We start from the raw sequence: 24,837 nt of genomic DNA, 5'->3' as shown, positions 1-24,837 counted from the left end.
ACAGGCCACATCGCTGAGCTGTGTATCCCAAATACTCTTATGACCCACCTAATCATCATATTGCCGTGTTCTAATAAAACCAGGGAAGAAACCCAGTTTGTTGATGTGGCACTTTGTTTTTGTGTATTGTTCCCACACGCTGAGGCAAAGGGAAGCTAGGAGTTGGCAAAATGGGCTACTCTGAGTTAACTAGGGTGAGGAGCTGTAACGTACCACACTTGCACATCACAAAGACTCTGCCGGAGCACACTCACAAAAGGGTTTGACACTAGTCTTTTGTGACTCCGGGCAATCTCGGGCCAGGCCATGGTGGCAGGAAAATCTAAGCACTTCTAGATGATGAAATCCTCCAGAAGCTGTACTCTCTTCAACGTGGGCACAGGTATAAATATTGGACCCCACATCCCATCTCTACAGTACATTTCTGCCACTGTAGACTCAGCAGGAAGAGGGACTGGTGTGTTGTTAAAAGGACTGACACTCTGCTGGACTGCTTCTCTGAAAGACCGCCCTGCTGGATGGCTTAGCTGAAATACTGGACCTCAGTACCCAGCTCTGCAGTACATTTCTGGCACTGTGGACTCAGCAGGAAGAAGGAGTGGTGTGCTGCTGAAAGGACTGTCATTCTGCTGTCCTGCTGTGCTGACCTGCTGCTATCTTGCCTGCGTAAGAAGGACTGGACCTGCATCTCTAAACCCAGGACCGCCAAGTGACTCCAAGGGCTAGTTGGCTGGCCACCTGATCTGAAGCCTCAGGGACATAAGAGGCTTCCAACAACCTAAAACACTTGCATTCTACCATATGTGAGTTCTACCCTGCCAAGTGGTGTCACTGAGTGATGCCAATCATTGGAAGTGGGCCTGAAAGTGCTCTGCTAGACCATCTCTGGATCCAGCACAACCGAAGCATCTCCTCTGCTGCATGGCACAATCCCAAGCAAAACCGGTGCCTTGCCTCTGCTGCACGGACATTCCTGGTGCAAGGACTTTGCATTGCCCTCACAGCCCACAGTCTCATTGGAACTGCCACTGTGCAACACATTCTAGATGAAGGACTTTGCATTTGCAAGCCCCCTCCTCAATGGCCTCTTTGACAACTATGCAGGACATCACATTGCAGCCTCGCAACTCCTCTGAAATGATGATGCATAATGCATTTCCCACCAGGACCGCAGATTGCCTTGACTGCACCATGCATTCTTGATGCTGGACTCCACAACTCTTTGCAACCAGGATTTAAGGTATTCTTGTTCACTGACCTAATTGGGTCCCTGTAGCTGCCTACCCTCCATCACGGTTAGCGTGAACTTGTACTAACGAGTGGTGCTTTGCGCTTTTCAGTGCCATTTTCACTTAAAACTTTAAAATTCATGTCTCCGGTTCTGCCAATTGGATTTTTGTCATTTTGAACATGATTTATTGATTGAATTTTGCTCTATTGTTCTACATTGGTGTGGGATTTTTCTTGGTCTGTGTTCACTTTATTACTGTTTGAAGTACTGCATACATACTTTATACATTGCCTCTTGATAAGCAGGTAGGTAGTACTTTATTGTATAATTAATTAAGTCCCAGGATGTACAATCATTGCATTATAGAACAGTTATTCAGTAAGGACTGGCAGACCTGGTTTCAGGTGCCAGGAAGGTACCCTGTCAGCTCATAAACCAATGACTCCCAATGCCAATCAACAAGCTCTGCTCTTGTTTGTACTTTAATAATAATTGTACTTGCATGTGATCAATTGCCTCAGAGGGAGTTTGCTGCTGCATGATTATGGCAACACATTTGGCACACCTTGCCAGGGCCCACAAAGCAATGCTCTTAAATCAGTTTAAAGATGCATCCTGGCATGTTGGCACCTCAAGAGCCAGGAAAACTGGTCTAATTAATGACATCATGTCCTGTTGTAACACAAGGCAGCAGCATAACAGATGTATCCAAGATCCATGATGGTAAAAACATAACCTACACTCCCCTTTGTCTCTGCTACCTGTCCAGACAGGATTAAAATCTCTTATTGGCAGTAATAACAGTCTTATATATAGTATCTGATGGCATATGTCCACATTTATAGATTCCACAAAGTACTGTTGTGGTTTCCCTGCAAGATAGGAGTTGTTCAGTGGCTGGACCAGTAACAACTTGTCTATAGATGATAGATCTTTCTCATTCGTGGTCTCTTTTTATTGCTGGTTAGTGGTTTTCCTCCAGATGTTAAATGGAACTTCACCTCTTTGAAGATCTGTTTCTTCAATCTTAAGAGTCCTTATTGTATCCCTAACTTGGGCATGCCCAGGATTGCCCGGAGTTTCAAAGATGTATTTTAGGTGTACTTTTAGTGACTTTGACTGTGCCTTTGTGGTCATGATATAATATTACAATGTGGAGGCTTAACAATGTAATGTTAGTGTTGCCAGCCACAGTTCCAGCCTTAACTTGGACCGTTGTGCGTGTCGCAGGTATTGAAACATTTTCCTGCCTGCTCTGCAGTGGATTTGTTCCAAAATTGAATCTAGGGCACCTGGGTATGCATGGTGGCAGTACTGTGAAGCCGGTAAGAAAGTAGCCTTTGTTACTCTTAGTATTGGCTCCGCTGAGGCACTGCTCAGCATCTGATATAGTTGGCTGATTCCAATTGTGATGGCATCGCCTCTTATCTTCATAGCATTTATCTATCTGTGCCATTAGAAAGCTGTTTTCACTAAACCATACACCCAGGTAGTTGTACTTACTGCTGTGCTGATTGTTTTACTGCCAAGACATCAGGAGGCAATCCTTTTGCTCTTGTGTCACCTGAAAAGTAAAACCTTTGTTTTAATCTGATTTGTCTAGAGATGTTTGGCCAGAGTAAAGGCTTTCAGGGCTTTCACTGCCCACTGCAGTCCGGTTTCAGTGCAATCTATAATCACTATGTCATCTGCATATTGAATTGTTTGCAGCTTGATGTTTCCTAGTTTAAGCAGGACCGGGCTGCACGACTTTTACCCTGATCAGCTGTGTGCAGATTGAAAAGCAATGTGGCAAAGACACAGCCCTGCTTTAGGCCATGATTAGTGCTGATTTTCCAGGTAATCCTACAAGGGCATGTTTGCAATTGGACTCGTCCCAGTGTACAGTGAAATTACAGCTCCTAGCAGTATAGGAAGTATACTCCATCCGTCAAGCTTCCTCCAAAGGTTTGGCCTGTCATCCCGATCAAACGCTGTGCTATATTTGATGAAGCAGCAGAAAAGTGGCAGGTTGTTATTCTGAGTGGCTTAATACCTCATGTAGGATAATGAGAGGATGTTGTCCACAGTAGACGTCCCAGCTCAGAAGCCTGACTGAAAAAAAATAGTAAGATGTCTTGCTCTTGAACCCACCACTCTAGTTGCTCCAACAGAACTCAGGCATAGGCTTTTTCTTCCACATCATAGAGAGCAATTAGAAGGTAATGTGCAGCCACTGTCTAGTCCCCCTTTTTATACATAGGGCAGAGAGTTGACCTTCTCCAGTCATCAGGAACAGTCACAGTTTGAAGTGCGCAATTTAAAAGAGGGGACAGCAACCTTGGCCAATTTTCAGGGTTACCTTCTGAACAGGCTTTCTGGAAATCCATTCAGGCCCGGCTCCTATCCTTTCTTATTCACCTGATGGATGATCCTTTCAAGCTGCTTGCTGGTTATTTGATCGGCTACTGCGCATTGTGCATATTCTAAAAGTGATGGTTCCTGCCACTTAGGGGGTCATTCTGACCCTGGCGGTCAGTGTTAAAGCGGCGGCCAACCCGCCAACAGGCTGGCGGCCCAAAAAAATGAATTCTGACCCTGGCGGGAACCGCCAACACAGGCCGCCGCATTAACACTCCGACCGCCACGGCGGTACAAACAAACAGCGAGCGGTCACCGCCAACAGGCAGGCGGCAGACAATGTACCGGCCACCCTATCACGACTCACCAATCCGCCACCTTTTCCGGGGCGGGAGCCCCGCCGATAAAAACACGGCGGAAACAGACATCTCCAATGGAAAACGCTTACCTCGACACACTCCACGCGGAATCGGAACAGCGTGGAACCCGAACTCCACATCCTCCCAGCCATTGCCTTCCTGCTCTTCTTCCAGGATCACGAACGTCGCCGCAGACGACAACGGTGAGTACTGCACCTACGACACAGGGGAGGGGGGAGGAGGAAAGGTTACGGGCACACACATACGCCACACACCCACCCCCACCCTCACCCCCACCGAAATACCTACACACCTATGCAGATAAAAAAGTCAGAGTGACACCCCCAAACCCCCCCCCAAAAAAACAAAGACAAAAGGCAATGAATGTAAAAGTAGAACTATATTATTGCAACAATAAAGTATAGCGACCTTAGCAATATATGAAGAATTAATACACATCTAGAACTATATCCATACAAGTAGCAAAAGTCTGGCCCAGTCTTTCAAAGTCCAAATGTCCGTGGGCCAATGTGCAGCAACACATGGGCAAAGCCCACACACGAGATCGAGTCCATTGGAGAGAACACTGCTGGGGCATCACAAAAATAAAAAACAGGCACCTCAGGGGGAAGGGAAGGGGGGGCACCTCAGCCACATGAGTCCACGACGCCAGATCCACGAAGGCCCTCCATTCCCACTGTGCCATCCTGGGGAGTGCAAAGCCACAGTCTCACAAGTCTCTACAGTGGGTGGATTGCCCACTGTTACATCTAGGGGAGTGCAAAGCCACAGTCCATCAGGTGGATTACAGAGACCACTGGTCATGGAGGAGGCATGGTGGGCAGAGTGCGTCGTGAAGGCCTGCCCGACACAGAACCGGGACTGCCAATGGGCCAGCGGTGCTTGACAGGAAGGGCCCAGCGGAGCGGTGCTTGAGACGGCGGTGCCCAGCGGAGCGGTGCTTGAGACGGCGGTGCCCAGCGGAGCGGTGCTTGACAGGAAGGGCCCAGCGGAGCGGTGCTTGAGACGGCGGTGCCCAGCGGAGCGGTGCTTGACAGGAAGGGCCCAGCGGAGCGGTGCTTGAGACGCCGGTGCCCAGCGGAGCGGTGCTTGACAGGAAGGGCCCAGCGGAGCGGTGCTTGACAGGAAGGGCCCAGCGGAGCGGTGCTTGACAGGAAGGGCCCAGCGGAGCGGTGCTTGACAGGAAGGGCCCAGCGGAGCGGTGCTTGACAGGAAGGGCCCAGCGGAGCGGTGCTTGACAGGAAGGGCCCAGCGGAGCGGTGCTTGACAGGAAGGGCCCAGCGGAGCGGTGCTTGAGACGGCGGTGCCCAGCGGAGCGGTGCTTGAGACGGCGGTGCCCAGCGGAGCGGTGCTTGACAGGAAGGGCCCAGCGGAGCGGTGATTGACAGGAAGGGCCCAGCGGAGCGGTGCTTGAGACGGCGGTGCCCAGCGGAGCGGTGCTTGAGACGGCGGTGCCCAGCGGAGCGGTGCTTGACAGGAAGGGCCCAGCGGAGCGGTGCTTGACAGGAAGGGCCCAGCGGAGCGGTGCTTGACAGGAAGGGCCCAGCGGAGCGGTGCTTGACAGGAAGGGCCCAGCGGAGCGGTGCTTGACAGGAAGGGCCCAGCGGAGCGGTGCTTGACAGGAAGGGCCCTGTTCATCGGTGCTTCTCACGGCGGGCCCTGTTCAGCAGTGCTTGAGACGGCGGGGCCCTGTTCAGCGGTGCCTGTCTTGTGTTTCCAGTGAACCACACCTGGCCAATACTTGCCGCTCAGTCTGCATCGGACCTTTCCGTTGCGGGGCCCTCCTGTGATGGAGTCCTGGGGCCCTGGGTCTCCTCCGATACCCCCGGAATGGGGCTGGTGGGGCCCTCATGGCCAGGTCGGCTGCTCCCTGCCTTTTGCTCCTTGCTGCCCTTGCCCTCCTTGGCAGACTGTCCGTGGCCCTTGGCTCCCTTACCCGATGTGGCAGGTGACGGTGCAAGGCTACCCTCCTTGGGGGCAGGCGTATCAGGCCTGTCGCGCCTGCCCTTCAGTTTTTTGCTCCTCTTCCCAGGGGGGGGCTGGCTGTGCCTTTGCTGCTGGACGATGTCCCAGCCCAAGGAAAGGGTGGACTCCAAAAACCAGGCACGACGTTCTTGGGAGTTGCTGGGCTGGTGGTGGCTGAGGTGTTTGTGGAACTCTTATGGGATGGAGGGGGTGGGTCAGGTGAGGAAAAGAGGTCAAGTTTAGAGAGGAAAATTTTCTTTGGAGCCATGGGAAGGGTAGCTGGAGTGGGTATGGGAGTGGAGGAAGAGGATATGGTTGTAGGAGAGTCAAGTGTGCTGTCTTTGGGTGCAGGTGCTTGGGCAGGAGGCTGACGTGAGGTGGATGGCTGTTGTTTGGGTGCCTGCCTGCGTTTGTGTGGTTGGGAAGTGGGGGTGACAGACACACTGGGAGAGGACACAGGGGACGTGTACATGGCAGTGGGGGTGGTGACTGCACGTGTGCGGACTGGTCTGGAGGGTGTGCTGGTGATGGGTGCAATGGCTGATGGTGGTGCGCTTGCAGGTGTGTGTGGAGACGTCACAGGGAGGGAGGAGGGAGACGAGGAGGTGGGGGACACAGAGGAGGTAGTGACTGTTGGCATGTCTGCATCTGGATGTTGCTTGGGTGAATGCTTGTGTGTCCTGTGGTGCTTATGTCTGGATGAGCTGCCCTTGGGTGTTGAGGTGTGTGCAGGCTGGTCTGTAGGTGTGGATGGGATAGGCAGAGGAACAGGGGAGTGGGACTGGGTGGAGGGAGTCAGAAGAGGGAGGCTGGAGACAGGGACAATCGCTGCACCCTGGATGGCATTCAAAAGGGTAGACTGCCCAACAATGATGGTCCTCACTGAGGGCAGCAGGGGTGACTGGGGCAGGGCCTGAGGTGCCTGCGGCGAAGGAGATTTCCGGCTTCCTGGCCTTGCGGGCACGGGCCGAAGGCCGAGGGGCTGCTGGGAGGGCGGAGCTGGTGCGCTGGGTGGCGGCTGTACCTGTAGGATCGGTGGGCACGGATGTTGCCGCCACCGCAAGGGAGCTCCCTTCCGAGGACGTGTCGGTGTCGCTGACGTCTCCACGGGTCCCCGTGGTGGAGCCCCCCTCGCTCTCCGTCTCACTGGTCAAGTCGGAGTCCGTTGCATGGCCCTCCGGGGCCATGTGAGATGCAGCTCCCTCTTGCACTGATGCCACTTCTCCTCCGCCTGATGATGCTAATGCACACATTCACAGAAAAACAAAGAAAATGGGGGGGGGTGGAAAACATAAAGACAAGTTGAGTGCATGCATTGGGGACACCGTTGGCGGAGAGGACAGACACAGAAGCCCCCTGCACTACGCTGCGCACTTGGGGTACACTACTCATTCACTGGGACATGCCCTACAAGCCTATGGGCGACAACTGCCCACACAGTATACACTGGTCCATGAATCGCGTTACTAGGCACCCTACAGAGGTGGGGGGCGGGGGCACCGGACCATACCTCAGGGACGGGCCTATCCTACAGAAATCGCCTTGGCCTAGGGATACCCACAGCCCTCCTCCCCCACCCAGGCACCTCCACTGCGCGCAAAATAGCTGAATGTGCTGGTACTCACCCCCTTGTGTCTGCTGTGATGTCCTCAAGCGCCCATCTAAATCGGGGTAGGCCACCGCCAGGTTCCGGGACATCAGGGGGGGTCAAGGTACGACTGGCACCCCTCCTAGGTTGGGAGGCCATCCCCAGCAGAGCCTCCGTGGTCTTCCTGCTCCCTCGGCGGATGTCCTCCCACCTCTTGCGGCAGTGGGTGCCCCTTCTGTTGTGGACCCCCAGGGCCCGGACGTCCTTGGCGATGGCACGCCAAATGTCAATCTTCTGATGGGCGCTGATCTATGTGACATGTACAGGGGGGGAAGAGAAACATCATCACTTTTCTGCATGCTCGATGTGAGTGGCCCCCCCCTCCCCAACCTTGCCATGTGGCACATGCTCTCATCTGTCGTGCCATGCATTCGTCATTCTCTGCCCTCCCCTCCATCGTACATCCTCCCCACTCAACCCAGGCATTGGGCACTATGCATTCCCCCCCCCCGTGTACTCACCTGTTGGTCTGGAGGCCCGTAGAGTAGCGCATACTGGGGGAGGACCCCGTCCATGAGCTTCTCCAACTCCTCGGAACTGAAGGCGGGGGCCCTTTCCCCAGTCGCAGCAGCCATTGTCACTTCCAGACCGAGGTCACAGCAGCACTTGCAGTATAGGTCCTCTCCTGTGGATGCTCAGGTCTCGTGTGATCAAGCAGAGAGAAAATGGCGGTTACGGCCACGGCGGTGCGTACCGCGGCGGTGCGTACCGCGACCGCCGGCGCTCACCGCCATTGGCTCCTGAAACCCATAGGGTTCAATGTTGTCCAATGCGGCTTTGCGCCGCGGACTGCGACCGCCTACCGCCACGGTGTGCCATGCTTGCGCAATGACCTCACTTCACATTGTCACACTTCACAGGTCAGGCAGCCGCGATTTCAAGGGCCCACATGGCTTAATTCCTACTGCGTCACACATGGCTAGGCCTTGCACCGACAATCATACTAGCCATTCAATCCCGAGAGATTTGTGTACTGTGCATGCTGTGGGCACTTACCTGTGGGTTGCTTGACTCTGTGCTCCATGTTGTCCTTCCTAGGCATCGTCCGCTGGGACTTGCGAGGAGACGGAGGAATCTTCCCGTGTACAGACCGCTGGTGGACCTGTCGACAATGGAAGAAAGACACGTCATACTCACCTACAGACTCAACGGTGCCACTATACAGGAACTGTGTGCCCAGCTGGAGCCAGACCTGATGTCACCCATCCGCCAACCCACAGGGATTCCGCCTATAGTGCAGGTGCTGTCAGTACTGCATTTTTTTGCCAGTGGATCATTTCAAACTACCGTGGCCATTTCATCTGGGATGTCTCAGCCTATGTTTTCAAAGGTGTTGTCCAGAGTGTTGTCTGCCCTGATGAAATACATGCGGAGCTACATCATTTTCCCTGAGGTGGGTGACTTGCCTACAGTGAAGGGTGATTTCTATGCCCTTGGACACATTCCCAATATCATTGGTGCCATTGATGGTACCCATGTGGCTTTGGTTCCCCCAAAAGATGATGAGCAGGTGTACAGGAACCGAAAAAGTTATAATTCGATGAATGTCCAGGTGGTCTGTTTGGCTGACCAGTACATCTCCCATTTAAATGCCAAGTTCCCAGGGTCAGTGCATGACGCGTACATCATGCGAAATAGCAGCATCCCTTATGTGATGGAACAGCTACAGAGACACCGTGTGTGGCTAATTGGTGACTCTGGTTACCCAAACCTGCCTTGGCTATTGACCCCAGTGAGGAATCCCAGGACCAGGGCAGAGGAACGGTACAATGAGGCCCATGGGCGTACCAGGAGGGTGATTGAGCGGACCTTCGGCCTCCTGAAGGCCAGGTTTAGGTGCCTGCATATGACTGGTGGATCCCTAATGTACTCACCAAGGAAGGTGTGTCATATCATCGTGGCCTGCTGCATGCTTCACAACCTGGCTTTGCGACGCCAGGTGCCTTTCCTGCAGGAGGATGGTCCAGATGGTGGTGTTGTGGCCGCTGTGGAGCCTGCGGAGAGTGAAGAGGAGGAAGACGAAGAGGACGACACAGACAACAGGGACAGAGTGATACTGCATTATTTCCAGTGACACACAGGTAATAATCTACTCCTGCTTTGTATTATATCTGTAACTGTAGTGGCTCTCTACTGTCTGACCTTTCACCCCAATGTATGGTAACTTAGTTGTGTATATCACTTCCTATTTCAGTGATCTGATCCCCAAGGAGTGCCCTCTGTTTTTTTTCCCCATGGACTACCGCTGTGTGACACTGGTATGTTGTCATCGCAATGTAAATAGAAATGTTTTGTTGGTTATATCGAATACATTTGGTTTAAATAAATAGATAGCAGAATCCAGTTGGTTTTTGTGCAATAATTGTGTTTATTGAAGTTTTCAAATAGGTGTATAGTTCAAAAAGGGTGATGGGTGATGGTGGAGGCATGTCCATGGCAGTGTCCAGACTGTCGTTCCTACAGGTCCATTGTCCATATGCCTGTGGAAGGTGGAGCAGGGGCAGTTCAAGGTTGGACAGGGTTAACAAGTGGGACAGTGGGATGACATCCGGGGGTTTCCGTGCATGGCGGGGGTCTTGACATCCTACTCTGTCTTCTTCCTAGATCTCAGGCCTTTCTTGCGGGGTGGTTCTTGTTCTGCAGGGGGTGGGGTCCGGGAGGGCCATTGCTGTTGTGTCGGGGCCTCCTGACCACTAGCGCCGGCGGAGGTGGTGGGCTGTTCTTCCTCCATGCTAGTGGCAGGGGCCCTTTGGGGGGGCCACATGGTCCCGCAAAGTGGTGACAATCTGGTTGAGTGCAACCACCATTGTACCCATTGCGGAACTGATGCTGCGCAGTTCTTCCCGGAACCCCATATTCTGTTGCTCATGCAGAAGCAGGATCTCCTGCAACCTGGCTAGGACCGTCGCCATCGTCTCTTGGGAATGGTGGTACGCTCCCATGATGGTGGTGAGGGCCTCTTGGACAGTGGGTTCCCTAGGCCTGTCCTCCCTCTGTCGCACAGCAGCCCTCCCAGTTCGTCTTTGTTCCTGGGCCTCTGTCCCCTGGACGGTGTGCCCACTACCAGTGCCCCCAGGTCCCTGTTGTTGTTGGGGTTGTGGGTTACCCTGGGTGCCCTGTACTGGTAGACACACCGCTGCTTGACCTGTCCTGGAGACAGAAGCATGGGCCCACTGGGTGGGTGCTGTGCTGGTGTTTCCAGAGGGGGGTAGGTCTGCTGTGCCTGTGGCTGACTGAGGGTAACCGACTGTCCAGAGGTCCCCGATGGTCCGGGCTGGTCATCAGGTTCTAGGTCGACAGAGCTGCTGTCATCACTGGGGGCCTGTTCTGGGGGTGGGATGGACAAATCTGGACCCTCCTGGCCGGTGTGTTGGCGTTCGGGCCCTGCAGGGGTAAAATAGTATGGTTATTGATTTTGTGTGTGCCATGGCGTGCGATTTGTGGGTGCCCTTGTCCCCCAGTGCTGGCAGTTCCATGTGGGAGGAGTTGTGAGGGTGGTTTGTTGGGGGGGATGGGTATGTGCAGTGGTCATGCTTAGGTGATGGGTGTCCATGGTTTGTGTTGGCATTTAGGGGTTGGGGTTGGGTTGGGTGGGTTGTGCTGGTGAGACATTAACAGGGAGTATGTGTGCTGGGGATTAGGGGTGAGGGTGGGGGTGGGGGTGTGGGTTGGCATGCTGGTGGTTGGGGGGGGTGAAGTAGTTGAGATTAGACTTACCAGAGTCCATTCCTCCGCCTACTCCAGCGAGGCCCTCAGGATGCAGGATGTTCAAGACCTCTTGCTCCCATGCTGTGAATTCGGGTGGAGTGGGTGGGGGTCCGCCGCCAGTCTTCTGCACAGCGATGTTGTGTCTTGACACCATCGACCGCACCTTCCCCCGTAGGTCGTTCCAGCGCTTTCGGATGTCTTCCCGATTTCTGGGATGCTGTCCCACAGAGTTGACCCTGTTGACGATCCTTTGCCATAGCTCCGCCTTCCTGGCTATTGTGGTGTGCTGCACCTGTGTGCCGAAGAGCTGGGGCTCTACCCTCATTATTTCCTCCACCATGACCCTGAGTTCTTGGTCCGAGAACCTGGGGTGTCTTTGGGGTGCCATGGGGTGGTGTGGATGAGGTGTGGGGTGGTGTTTGTGGTGATGAGTGTGGTGGTGTGTGGTGTTTTGTGCGTAGATGTGGTGTGGGTGATGATGTTGGGTTCCTGTGTGTGTTGTGCTTTGCGTTCCCTGTGCTCTCTATCTGTGTATTGCGCCTTGTCTCTGAATTTCGATTTGTGGGGGCTTGTGGGTGATGTGGGTGTGTGTTTTATATGGTGATGGGTGTGTGGGTGTGTTGTTTGTATGTGTATCAGGTGTGTGTATTTCAAATTGTCCAATGTGGCTGTGTTTTGTAAAGGTGTGTGTATTTTGAGCGCGGCGGTGTGTCCCGCCAATGGAATACCGCGGTTGAAAGACCGTGGATTCGTGGGTCGTAATGGCATGGGCGTGTTTGTGTTGGCGTGACGGTGGAGGTTTGGTCATCTCCAGTTTATCGCTGACCGCTGATGAGGCGGGCTTCAGTGGATGTCGGGTTTTTGGCGGTTTGGCAGTTGTGGGTCAGAATGACCATGGCGGTTTACCGCGGCCGCGGCGGTATGATGGCGGTCTTCTGACCGGCGGTAAGAGCCTTTTACCGCCGAGGTCAGAATGACCCCCTTAGTGTCACTGCCCCACATCCCAGTAGCCAACTCCCTAATGGGTGTGGCCCGGAAAAAGGTATGCTTGGAGACCATTCCCTTCATCCCAGTTGCTGGCTCCATGGCGAGTGTAGCCCTGGTGGAGTCAGGCGTGTGAAATGTTGCTACATGGTGGCTGGGTTCCAGCAGGGCTGCCTGGTTGTCAGTCGATAGATCCAGTAAGTATCTTGCTCCGGCTGCTTCTGAGATGCAATTCTTTTTTGTTTCCTTGATCTTTTTAGGTTATTATCATACCCCCAGAAGTGTGCTTGATTTTGTTCTCTTAACAGGTAGAATATTGTTGCAAATTCCTTTTGATTTCTTGCCTCCTGTCTGTCCCAAACTGTTTTTTTAATGAATTGTGCATATTCTTTTGACCATCCCCACTGCAGTTGTAGATTTAGTTTACAAGCCCACTGGGCTCTGTGGAGGTCTCTTTTTGAGGCGATAATGCTTTGTTAAACTTCTGCCTACATCAGGTTGCATAGGCCTGTTTACATCCCACATCAAAACAGATCTGAGATCTTTCACACAGATCTCCCCCATTGGAATACCAAGTCCTGTTACCTTGCTTGTGGTGCCAGTTCTTGCCTGCGTAGGTCATCAGGTTCTAGGTTCTAGGTATAGAAGGTATCGACATCTCCTATTTCTGGCTTTGATGTGCTCATTTTGCTGCTCGTATTTTATTGTATCTGCCAATGTGTTGAATCTGTTTTTTTAACTTATTGGGGCTGTGTTTTATTTGTTTAATCAGCACTAGGTGCTGTGCTCCTTTTTTTTGTTCTTTTACTATATCAGTAAGGGCTACTTTTTTAGAAAAAATAACAAAAAAATAAGAAAAAATATTCCTGTTTTTACCTTTGTGCAGGTTTAGAACGTGGGAGCTACGGGGGGCTTTTTTAAATTCATTTTGTTCTTTCTTTAACTTTTAACTTTGGGGCCATTCTACCTGAGGCATTCGGCATTTTTCTGCCCTGACTGGCGGCCATTACCCGGCCGTTTTGCGGCTGCCATTTTGGTCTCCGCTCTAGTTGTTTGTGGTGTGGAGCTTGGTCGGCCTGCCCACATGAAACATTTAAACACGGGCGGCCGCCGGCTCCTCGAAGGTATAGACATCTCCTATTTCTGGCTTTGATGTGCTCATTTTCTGCTCGTATTTTATTGTATCTGCCAAAGTGTTGAATCTGGTTTTTTAACTTATTGGGGCTGTGTTTTATTTGTTTAATCAGCACTAGGTGCTGTGCTCCTTTTTTTTTGTTCTTTTACTATATCAGTAAGGGCTACTTTTTTTTAGAGAAGATAACCCAAAATAAGAAAAAATATTCCTGTTTTTACCTTTGTGCAGGTTTAGAACATGGGAGCTACGGGGAGCTTTTTTTAATTCATTTTGTTCTTTCTTTAACTTTTAACTTTGGGGCCATTCTACCTGAGGCATTCAGCGTTTTTCTGCCCTGACCGGCGGCCATTATCCGGCTGTTTTGCGGCGGCCATTTTGGCCTCTGCTCTAGTTGTTTGTGGTGTGGAGCTTGGTGGGCCTGCCCACATGAAACATTTAAGCACGGGCGGCCGCCGGCCACACAGCGGACACGCGCAGCAGGTGCGCCGCTGGCGCGCCAAAGGCAAGCCCGTGTGCGCCCGTCCGCGCCCTGACGCTCCCAGGGATGCTGCCCTTTTCTCTATCAATAGGTTGAGCTACCTTCCTCTCAATTGCATGCCCTTAGAAGTCACCCGCCATGCCCTGTTAAGGTAAACATGCTTCATTCCGCTACCTGCTTTTCCTGTCCTGATTGTTTCTGGACCCCTCCGACTACTCCTCTGATTCCCCCTCACCTACAGTCGGGCAACATGTTACTCCTCAACTGCCGTTCTTTACCAGCACACGCTTTATATATTTATACACTTTTGGAAGAATCTATCCCCAATGCCCTGTTCCTAACGGAAACTTGGCTCAATGAGGACTCATCAGTTGACATCTGTAGGTCCCTGCCCCCCCTCCTACTCTATAACCCATATGGACAGATCACAGAATAGAGGTGGTGGTATAGCAATTATTCACAAAAAGACCATTAAGTGTCTGACATCGCCTCTTAGGATCCCAGACTGTGAAGGTATGACCTTTTCCCTATATCCATCAGCCACCTTTACCTTCTCTGGAATTCTTCTTTATCTCCCACCTGGCCCTTGTGCCTCCTTTTTAGAAGTGCTACCCGAGGCTGTGGCTAGCCTCGTAGGTAAGACCCTGAATTTAACCATACTCTGGGATTTTAATATTCATTTCGATAATCCAGACTGCCCTTCGGCAAAAACCCTACTGGCCTCCTTTAATGCGTTAGACATGACCCAATTTGTCATGGGTCCGACTCACGTGAAAGGCCATACTCTGGATCTGCTTATCAGCAATATCTCAGATTTTGCCATCTCTTCATCACTGCCTTTATTATGGACTGATCATTTTCTCCTCTCATTTAACTTCCCCTATGATGACCCCAGAGACCCCCAGCCTAAGCTAACCACCTCGAGTCGCACTTGTTCAAAATTGCTACCCAATTTTTGGCACACCGCACTTTGTACTTCCACCAGATTCCGTGGTGACTCTCCCTTGAATACTCCGGAACATTGACAGCTGGATCTCTACCACTTTGGATCTAGTACTGCCCACCAAACTAAGAATAAAAAAAAAACACCTCAAATCTAAGCCATGGTACTCTCCCTCACTATTAGATTAGAACTTAGAACAAACTGTAAAAAGTTAGAAAGAACTTGGAGAAAGGACTACAGCTCTTCAGCCAAAGAAAATTACAAGCAAGCCATCAGAAATTATCATCAGAACATTAAGGCAGCTCAAACTAGCTTTATAGCAGGAGAATAGAAAACCCTTCCACTTCTCAGAAGGAAATATTCCAGATTTTTAAAGAGCTTACTACTATTCATATGTCGCCCCCCCCCCCATGGAAGCTTCTGTTAGTCATAGTAACTCTCTAGCAGCTCATTTCCAGGACAAGGTTACGAAGATTTATACTGATTTCTCGTTGTCCTCCTCCCAGAAGTCATCTGATGAGCTGGCAGTGAATTCCCTACCGGCTGGGCCTTCACTAACTACGTTCTTACCGCTCACAGATGTGCTAACCCTTAAATTACTCAGTGCTATTAAATCTGGCTCCCCTTTGGATCCTGCCCCTCCGTCCACTCTGATAAAAGCCACAAACATTGTTATCTCCCCTCTGACTAGAATACTTAATAATTCCCTTAGCTCGGGCCTCCTCCCTCAATCTCTTAAACATGCTATTGTAAAACCTCTTCTTAAAAAGCCTAAACTTGACCCCTCAGTCCTGAATAACTACAGACCCATTGCTCTTCTCCCCATTCTAGCCAAGATACTAGAGAAACATGTAAATCTACAACTGATGAGCTATCTGGAGAGTAATTTGCTCCTTCACCCCACCCAAATGGGTTTTAGAGCACAACACAGCACTGAGTCTGCGCTTCTAACAGTGACCGAATCTGCCCGTCAACTATTAGACCAGGGAGGACATGCATCCATTATTCTCCTGGATCTTAGCGCAGCTTTTGATACGGTTCACCATTCTCTTCTCTGCGACAGACTCATCAAGGTAGGCGTGGGAGGCCCTGCGCTCTCCTTGTTTTCTTCCTTTCTCACAGGAAGAACCTTCCAAGTTCTGGACCGCTCTTTTTTGTCAGATATCGTCCCTCTAACTTGTGGAGTCCCTCAGGGGTCCTCTTTAAGTCCAACTCTTTTTAATATCTACCTATCCTCCTTGGCTAAAGTAGTTACTCCCTATAATCTTTCAGTGGTCACCTACGCTGATGATACTCAATTAGTGGTTTCCCTCTCCAGTACTGGGAATTCTCCCTCCGTCAACTTATCTTGCTGTATGAGGGATATCGGCGACCTGATAATTCAATCCAAACTCAAATTTAATGATGGCAAATCTGAAGGTCTCCTTTTAGGCAATGGCTCTCCTGCCTCCCCTTTAACGTGTTAATCAGAGGCCTTCACCAGTCTCCCTCCTCCTAAAGGACAGGTAAAAAGCTTAGGTTTTGTATTGGACTCCCGTCTCACGATGAAACTACAAGCTAAGAAAATTTCCTCGGTTTGTTTTGGTCTTATTAGATCTCTTAGGAAGATTCTCAATCTTTTTCCCGCCCTGTCCAGAAGGATCCTGGTCCAGGCATCGATTCTTTCCCGCCTGGACTATAGGAATTCTCTTTATCTTAGCTCCCCGGAATACGTGGTAAGGAAGCTGCAGATTGTACAGAACACGGCAGCTAGGCTCCTTATGAACTCCCCCAGACATCTATCTGCCAAGCCAGCTCTTGTAGCACTCCTTTGGCTGCCGGTCAAACAGCGCATATATTTTAAATCCATGTGCATCACTCACAGAGCGATTCATAACAAAGGCCCATTTTTCCCTCAGAAAACACATTTCCATTCACGCTCCTCTGAGACACCTCAGATCTTCTTCTGCCCGGCAGATCCATATACCCCGCGTCTATAGATTATGGAGTGGAAACTCCTTTACTATAAAGGCTGCCCATCTCTGGAATGCCTTACCTCTTGAGCTTCGCCATGAACCCTCTGAATCTCTTTTTAGGAAGAGATTGAAAACCATTCTCTTTAGTCACTAGTCTGCCCTTCATGTTTTTTCTGGATCTTCTTGTACCTTCCTCGCTGGGATGCCCTAGGGTAGCTTCGCGCTTTATAAATGCATAAAACTAAACTAAACTAAACTAAACTAAACATATCCAAGCAATAGTTGTTGATGTACACTCTGCTCTACATTTTATTCTTCTGACTAATTTTTTTCCCCTGTCAACCTGCCTGCTTGTCTACATTCCACGCCAGGTTGAACTATAATGTTCAGAGAACACTTTATGGATTATGGTCACTCCCTGTCCTTTCTTTGGAGTCAAAATTTGCTAACTGTGAGGCTAGACATTCAGAAAGAAACACATAATTAATTGTTGATTGGCCTTTACAGGTCAGGAGAAACAACTGCTCTTTCTCTTGTACTGATGCCTCTCATTGAGCAGATACCAGTTTGTAAGTCAATAGAAAGTTCAGTATAGTATATCCCACATCCTCCCGGTTGGTACTGTAAAGTGGTGCCGCCAGACCAGGAATGTTAAGGTCCCTTGTGATTATGAATTCATGACCAGGATAGTCCAAGGCAAGTGATTCCAGGCTGTCCAGCAGATCTTGGACTATCATTAGCTTGGGATTGAGATAGCAGTTCACCAGTATTAGGTTGTTAGCCGTCCGGTTAAGTTTCAGGTCTGTGAAAGACAGAGTTTGGGCAACAGTGCTGGTAAAATTCAGTGGGGCAGCCACCAGGTTGCTCGAGTGCTTAATGAAAATTGTAAGCCCCCCAAACAGGCTTGTTCTTGATGCAGATTTATGGATCTCATAAAAGCCTGACAAAATTGTGGTAGCAAGGGCCCAGGTCTCCTGAAGACAGAGAATATCACACATTTCTTGGTAGTTTATTGCTTTCTTTCTCAATCTGTTACTTTTGAGGCCACCCGCATTTCATGAGAGTACTGTTAGCAAGAACTTTCATCCTAAAGCCATTGTGTCGGTGGCACCTCATGATGTTAGGAATGGTAACTCTGTCTTTTAGGCACAGCTGACACCTGCTTCCTAGACTCCCTGTGCGCATCTCTTGGGGAGTCAAAACATACCTCCCTCTGATGTTGACAACATTGGATTGTAAGGGCACATGAGCCCTCGCTTGCTAAGGCCCAGCCATGGTTCCATTCCAATTGCACCCTTCAGTACAGTCTGTATCTTTGATCTAAATGTGGATTTAGGAGAAACAATGTGTATTTCACTGGCGAGGGGATATGGAGGTCAATGCTCCATTCCTCAAAATTGGCCCTTTCTGCCTATACAGCGTCCCATTGCACCTCTCTTTTCCATTCTGTTATGGTCACTTCTCTGGTTGAATTTAATTGAGGCAGTCCAAATTTGACCCAATCCAGGTCCTCAGAGGGTATGCTCTTTAATGCAGGTATGTGACTGAACAGCTGCAGCAGGTTTCCTCTGTTAAGGGTGTCCATAGGACATTTTGGAGTATAGCAGGGTATGAAGAGCATTTCTGAATGTATATGCCACCCCACTCACTCGTGAGCTGGATGATAGGCTGCTGCTTGTCTAGCTGGGCAATGGAAAATCTTCTGCTGAGTGACCCCAGGTGAGGTAAAAAAAACTGTTGGCTGCAGGGCTTTTGTAATCTCATCTCTTTTGGTGACCGATCAGGGCGTCCCATCAAGAGAATTCCAATTGTAACCCTCCACTTTCTGTGCTCAATGGAGGTCTCTCACTTCTGGCCCTAGGAGGTCAGATGACTTGCTACATTTTAGTGACTGCCTAGAATGGATTGTAGCCTGGAATTTCCGCGATCTTCCATTTGGAATGAGTACCTTGGTCCATCCTTTCTCTTTGTGTACCTAGGGGCTCACAAGTCATCATTTCACCTCCCTGTTTTAGGGAGGGGCCCCATGTCCAGCCACTGCATCTTCCAAGGGGTCCAGATTTTGAGTAATATTTGGGACTGTCTAGCCACCACGCTCAAGAGTTCTCCTGTTTGGGAGTTTCTCATCCCCTTAAATGAGTGCTAAGGAGGTTGTAACAGTGGCTGGTTGCTAGAGATCGCGGACTGGAAATTTGTCTGTGTCTATGGCACGAAGATTGGAAAAAGTTGCCAGAGTTTGTGTCTTTATGTTCTTTGGTAGTTTTAGTTGGTTTGTTGAACAGTGTAGATATTTTTTAGTAAACAGTGCTTCTTTGTTTTTTTTTTAAAGTTTTTTTTTGCCCTTCTTCATATACTCGATGTTGAGGCTCAAGAACCATTCCGTTATCAGTGGCCTTGTGTGGCCCTCTTGCTTCTGCCGCCTTGTTACACTACTGAGTGCTCCTCCTCTCTGCCGTCCCCTGCTGCTCGGTAAGCTTCGTGATTGTCAAACAGAAGGTTGCCTGTTCCAGTTTGTTGGCTGTGTGAACCTAGAATTTCAAGGGGGTGACGGTTACAGCAGTGCAGTGATTAATATGACTAACATCCTCCATCATGGTCACATTAAGTATCTTCTAAGTACCTTCTGTGCCAAGCTAAAAGAGAATTGAGCACAGGTTAATTTAGGGTTTACTGATGACTCAACCTGGCAAGGATTGTGGTTGCTTTTTGAGAAGGATTACTGCTTACTCCTAAAAAAGGTTTGAGTAATTCTTCATTTTGTGTTGCATTCCTTTTTTTGGTTTAAGAAAAAGGTTGCTTTATTTAAAAGTAATTGCAGACAAGGTGTTCTCCTCACCCCAGCAGGCCACCATCCCATTGATTGTAGCCAATTATAGTGGATTGCAATTTGTGGCCTACCTAATTGATATTGGTGAGGTAAGTCGAATTGGGCTCTACTATGATTCTGTATTTTGTGAACTTACCTATTAATACACAGGTCAGTTTGAAAACTGTTGATGCATTTGGTAGAGGAAGGTGTTCAAATTGCAACCACTAATATCAAATCCAGTTTAGTACATTCAAAATAGTAAATCACAATTTGTGAATTGTTATTAGTTGCAATTTAGTATTTATTATTTAAAAACGTTGTGCATGTGGCCCTAATTTGTTTTAGGGATTGAATTGGAAAATCTGAGACCATAACCCTTTAATTCCCTGTCTGTCTTTCCAAGCTCATTGAGCATGCCCATAAAGTATCCTAAATTTGAGGTTAACAAAAAATGGTTTAAGGATAAAATCGTATAATATGAACCATAAATCATTGTTAGCTAGTTCACCCTCTTACTCTTGTTTATTCTCTTGTGGGATGCATGATTTATTTATTTGTCAGGATGATCTGGCTACCCTAACTATGATTCTGGCTGCCCATGATAACTTGCACTTGTTTGGAAGTCATGCCTTACTCTACTTTGTAAACATTCCCTGGTCAAATGCACAAATAACATAATTATGGATATTTTAATCCAGGACGACTTCTGGGTAGCCCACTTCTCCAAAATGTACTCAAGCTGTGCAACATCTGCTGGCTCTTCCTTAACCCTCTTAACACACTCAACTGTGCATTGTAAGACCTTGATTAGTTTTCTATCAGAAGTTAAAAAAGTGACAGCCATTCAGGAAGGGCCCCTGGCTTGGATGATGCCCCAATGGACGTACATAATTACAACTTAGATATATGGGCACCATTACATAAGAACATATTAAACAAAGGCCTGAAGTTCAAGGTTGCCCGAGTCTTGGTCCATATCATTATAGTACCTGCCTTCATAAAAGGTGCCAAAGATGTTATCATCAGATTTCACTAATTAATTAAATTGTGAAAATTGTTAAAATATCCTGATAAATAGGTTATCTGACTGAACTACAAAGAACAAGGTCCTTTTGGAGAGTCAATGTGGTTTAGGGTGGAGCTGGGAATGTCCTTAACTTATATTTTCTGCTGAAGAAATGCAGGGCAGTCAAACAGGGTGCTACTCACATAGACTTCATGAACATGAGCCTAGCACAGCTATGACTGTGTAAACAGAGCGAAACTCTCAACCTTAGATCTGATCCGGACAGTGTTCATTTTATGCATCACTTGTACTTAAATCTCTTTGGGAGTCATGGTGACTACACAGAAATATTTAACCATAGCCGTGGACGTTGACAAATTTGCATTGTTGCACTTTAACATATATAGAAATATTTTGGAATTTTTTAGTGCAAAATGGACAGGATATGCTAAAAATTGGCTTCCCTCTGATTTGTATGCGTTGATGTGCTTTGATGATGTAATGTTGAGGGCTCGTATGGCAAATTGGATAAATCTGCTGGTTGATTTATTCGTACAATTTATGGATGAGCTAGATTTAAGCACTAAGGTCCATATTTATGAAAAATGGTGCACAACTGCAGTAATGCATTTGGGCATCCTTTTTCTTAACGCCGGCTAACACCATTCCTTAAAGCCATCCATGCACCACATTTATGTATTGACGCACAATGGCGCTAAGGGATGGCTAGCTTAAAAAAAGAAATGGTGCTAGACGGGGAGGGGGGAATGGCATTAGGGGGAATCGCGCTAGTGGCTCAGAAGTGATGCTAGGCTGGTTAGCAGCAAAATATCTGCTGCTAATCGGCCTAGCATCATTTTCTGATGCACAAGCAGCCAAATAATGACTCCTGTCTAAGTTTAGACAGGAGTCATGCCCACCACCCCAATGCCCACCAAAGGGTCCCCTGGGCAAGCCAGTGCCAGGCAGGGGGCCCCATGCAAGGGCCCCCAGTGTCATCCCATACACTTACAAAAATACTTACCTGCAACTTACCTGGGATGGGCTCTCTCCACCAGTAGTGTTCCTGTGGTGTGGGTGGTGGTGTTTCTGGGGGTTGGGTGGGCATCTCTGTGGCCATTCCACTGTGTTTCACCATGGAAATTGGCGTATCTGGACCTTAACGCCTGGTCTGACCCAGGCGTTAAATAATGGCGCTAAGCGGGCTCAGCACCATTATTCAGGTCCTCCTGCGCCAGGAGATAAATATGGCGCTAAGGGGTTAGCATTGTGTTTAGGATGGGAATGCCTACCTTGCACTTCATTGACGCAAGGTGGGTTTGTGCATCCTAGACATGGCGCTAACTCCAATATTTTGACGCTAGACGGGTCTAGTGTCAAAATATAAATATGGAGTTAGGTTTAGCACAATTTTAGTGTCAAAATAAATGGCCCTAAAGCGACACTAACCATCCATAAATTTGGGCCTAAGTTGTGAAACCCACCTGTAATGGTTGTTGGTCTTAAATCTACCAGAAGGAGGAGTATTAATATTAAGGGCATGTCTGTCCTGAGGGCTGACTCTTTTTCTTATCTTTGTGTCCCCTTTGTGTCAAAGGTAGGCTCTTATCCTCTTACACCTATGCTGAACATTTATAATTCAAAATGTGTATCTATCACTTGTTTTGGGGCAGGTATTTGGGTATATTATGACACCAGCAATAGACAAACTAAGGATAAAAGACTTTTCAGGTGTCTACTTTCGCTACTTCCAACTACACCAGCCTTTCTCTGCCTTGAGGAACTTGAGAAAACGTTTCTAGAGAATTTAATGAAACAACTTTTAACAGAGATGTCATCAAAGGCTGTTTAGCCGTGGATGGTGGTCTTAGATTATGATTGGCGTATATTAAATCCATGTGTCGTTAGCTTGGAAGCGCAGAACTGTGTTTAAAGCCTTCTTGCAGCACTAAACAACATCTTTGCTGGTTCAAAACTGAATTTAATAAAAAACTGTAAGAGTTGTGAAACTACTCCTCATATCGAGGTCTATTGCGACTCTTTTCATAATGCCCATCACAGATGTCTTTTGGTATGATTGGTCCATTAATCCCTCATCTTTCCATGTGATTGGTTTTATCGTGACTACCCCAGAAATATGGTCCTAAGGCCATAGAGTCATTTTTTGCTTGGGAACACCTACTTTGCATCTCATTGATGCAAAGTAGGTTTCCACGTCCAAAAAATGAATTAAACTCCATAAATTCGGCACTAGATGGGTCTAGCGCCAAAGTATAACTACGGAGTTAGTTTTGCACCAAATTTGCGTAAAAAGAAAATGAAGCAAATTTGGCGCAAAACAGGTATAAATATACCCCTCTGTCCTTTCCACCACATCTACAAAGATTGCACTTTGCGCTTTACATTGTTTATTCTTTTTATTCTTCACATCAACAGGGGTATTTTTAATGTTTTCTTAAGTCACTGAACTGTAACCAGGCCATACAGACCCTATTTGTGTCTTTGTAACAAATGCTTATGAATAAACTGTCTTGCATGGTCTTTGTCAGTTTTCTTAAAGAATGCTTTGAAATCAGAAGAGGCATTTCAGTCTGATTATTTTATAATACTTTTTTTTGTCATGCCAACACCATATGCAATGAAATGTTTTGTTCAGAAACCTGTTTATTTTTATCTGTTTCTCGATTATGTTTGTGTATATCTAGATTTTATATTTGGTATTGCATTATACTTAGGCCCGAAATTAAGAAAAGTGGCGCTGCAACCAATGCAGCTCCACTTTTTTTGCACCCCTTAGCGCCCCCTAATGTCACCATGTGTGTGCCGTATTTAATATACGGTGCTGCATGGCGCAGGATAGGGGCAATAGCGTCAAAATGACCATATTGATGTACAGTGCAGGATTAGCGCCAAAATGTTGGCACTAATCCTGCAGAGTACTTAGAAGCCCATTGAAAACAATGGTATGTCCCCTTTTAATGCCTGCTCTGTGCAGGTGTTGTAAATAGACGCTAACAATGGGGCAGTGGAATTTTTTTTAGATTCCACTGCATAATTTTTGTGGTCCCCCTAATGAGGGAATGCCCTCCTTGCATACATTATGCCTGGAGCAGGCATAATGTGGAGCAAGCGGTTACAAACGGTTACAAAGTGGCGCAATGCATGCAGGCATAGTTAAGAAAAGTGGCGCTGCACACAGTGCAGTGCCACTTTTCTTGCGCCCCTCAGGTCCCCCTAATGCCACCATGTGTAGACTGCATTTAAGATATGGCACACCATGGCTGTAGTTAGGGGACTTGCGTCATAATTTTTGACGCTAGTCCGGAGCTTTGCAGAGCTCTGTAAAGCCCATTGAGGCCCATTGAAATCAATGGTATTTTAACGCCTGCTCTCAGCGGGCGTTAAAAGTGCAAAAAGAAATGAAGTAAGGAAATCTGTTAGATTTCTTTGTGCCATTTTTTTCAGCCCCCTAATGGGGGAATGCCCCCTTTGCATACATTATGCCTGGTGCAGACACAATGTAGTGCAAAGGGTTACAAAGTTGCGCAATGCATGCACTGCACCAATTTGTAAATATGGCGCTGGGATTTTGCCCTCATTGTGCCACATTAGCATTAAAGAAAATGACGCTAATGTGGCGCAAGAAGGCGCTAGGGGCTCTTAAATATGCCCCTTAGGATATTGAGAAATTGATGCAGGCTAATAGGAGAGAAAGCATTCTAAATATAGAAAATTACTACACTGCAGCTCAAGTAAGAAAAGCACTTGAATGATTGTCAGGAGCTACTGAAAAACATTGGCCTCACATGAAATGTGCCTTGCTGAGTAAACTGGCTAAGCATCTTTTGTGTCATTCTTGGCAACGGAGAGGATCAATTGTCTAGGTTTGCCTGTTATATCCCCTCTTATGGAGACGGAGGACAACTTGTTAAAAACACGAGCATCACCTCCATCCCGTCCCACTTCTCACAAGTGCATCACCACGCCTATCTTAACCCGGGACGAACGGGGCAACATTTTATAAAATAGAAGACAGGAGATTGCCAGATTTTGAGGGATATTTTTTTTGTAGGTAGATTTAAAAATGTGATTCATACGAAAGGGAGTTTCACTAGATGAACTGGAGAGTCTGAACTATTTGCAATTATGTAACTGGGTTGTATTTCCTGGTATTAGAGAGACCGGGTTAATTTCACATTTTTTTCTGAAATTGTTCCCTTCATATACACCTTCTACAGGTCTTATTACCAAGATA

The sequence above is a fragment of the Pleurodeles waltl genome, chromosome 11 (genome assembly GCF_031143425.1).
Source record: "Pleurodeles waltl isolate 20211129_DDA chromosome 11, aPleWal1.hap1.20221129, whole genome shotgun sequence".
Classification (NCBI taxonomy): domain Eukaryota; kingdom Metazoa; phylum Chordata; class Amphibia; order Caudata; family Salamandridae; genus Pleurodeles; species Pleurodeles waltl.
The sequence above is the reverse complement of the archived record's forward strand: the minus strand, read 5'-3'. Positions refer to the sequence as shown.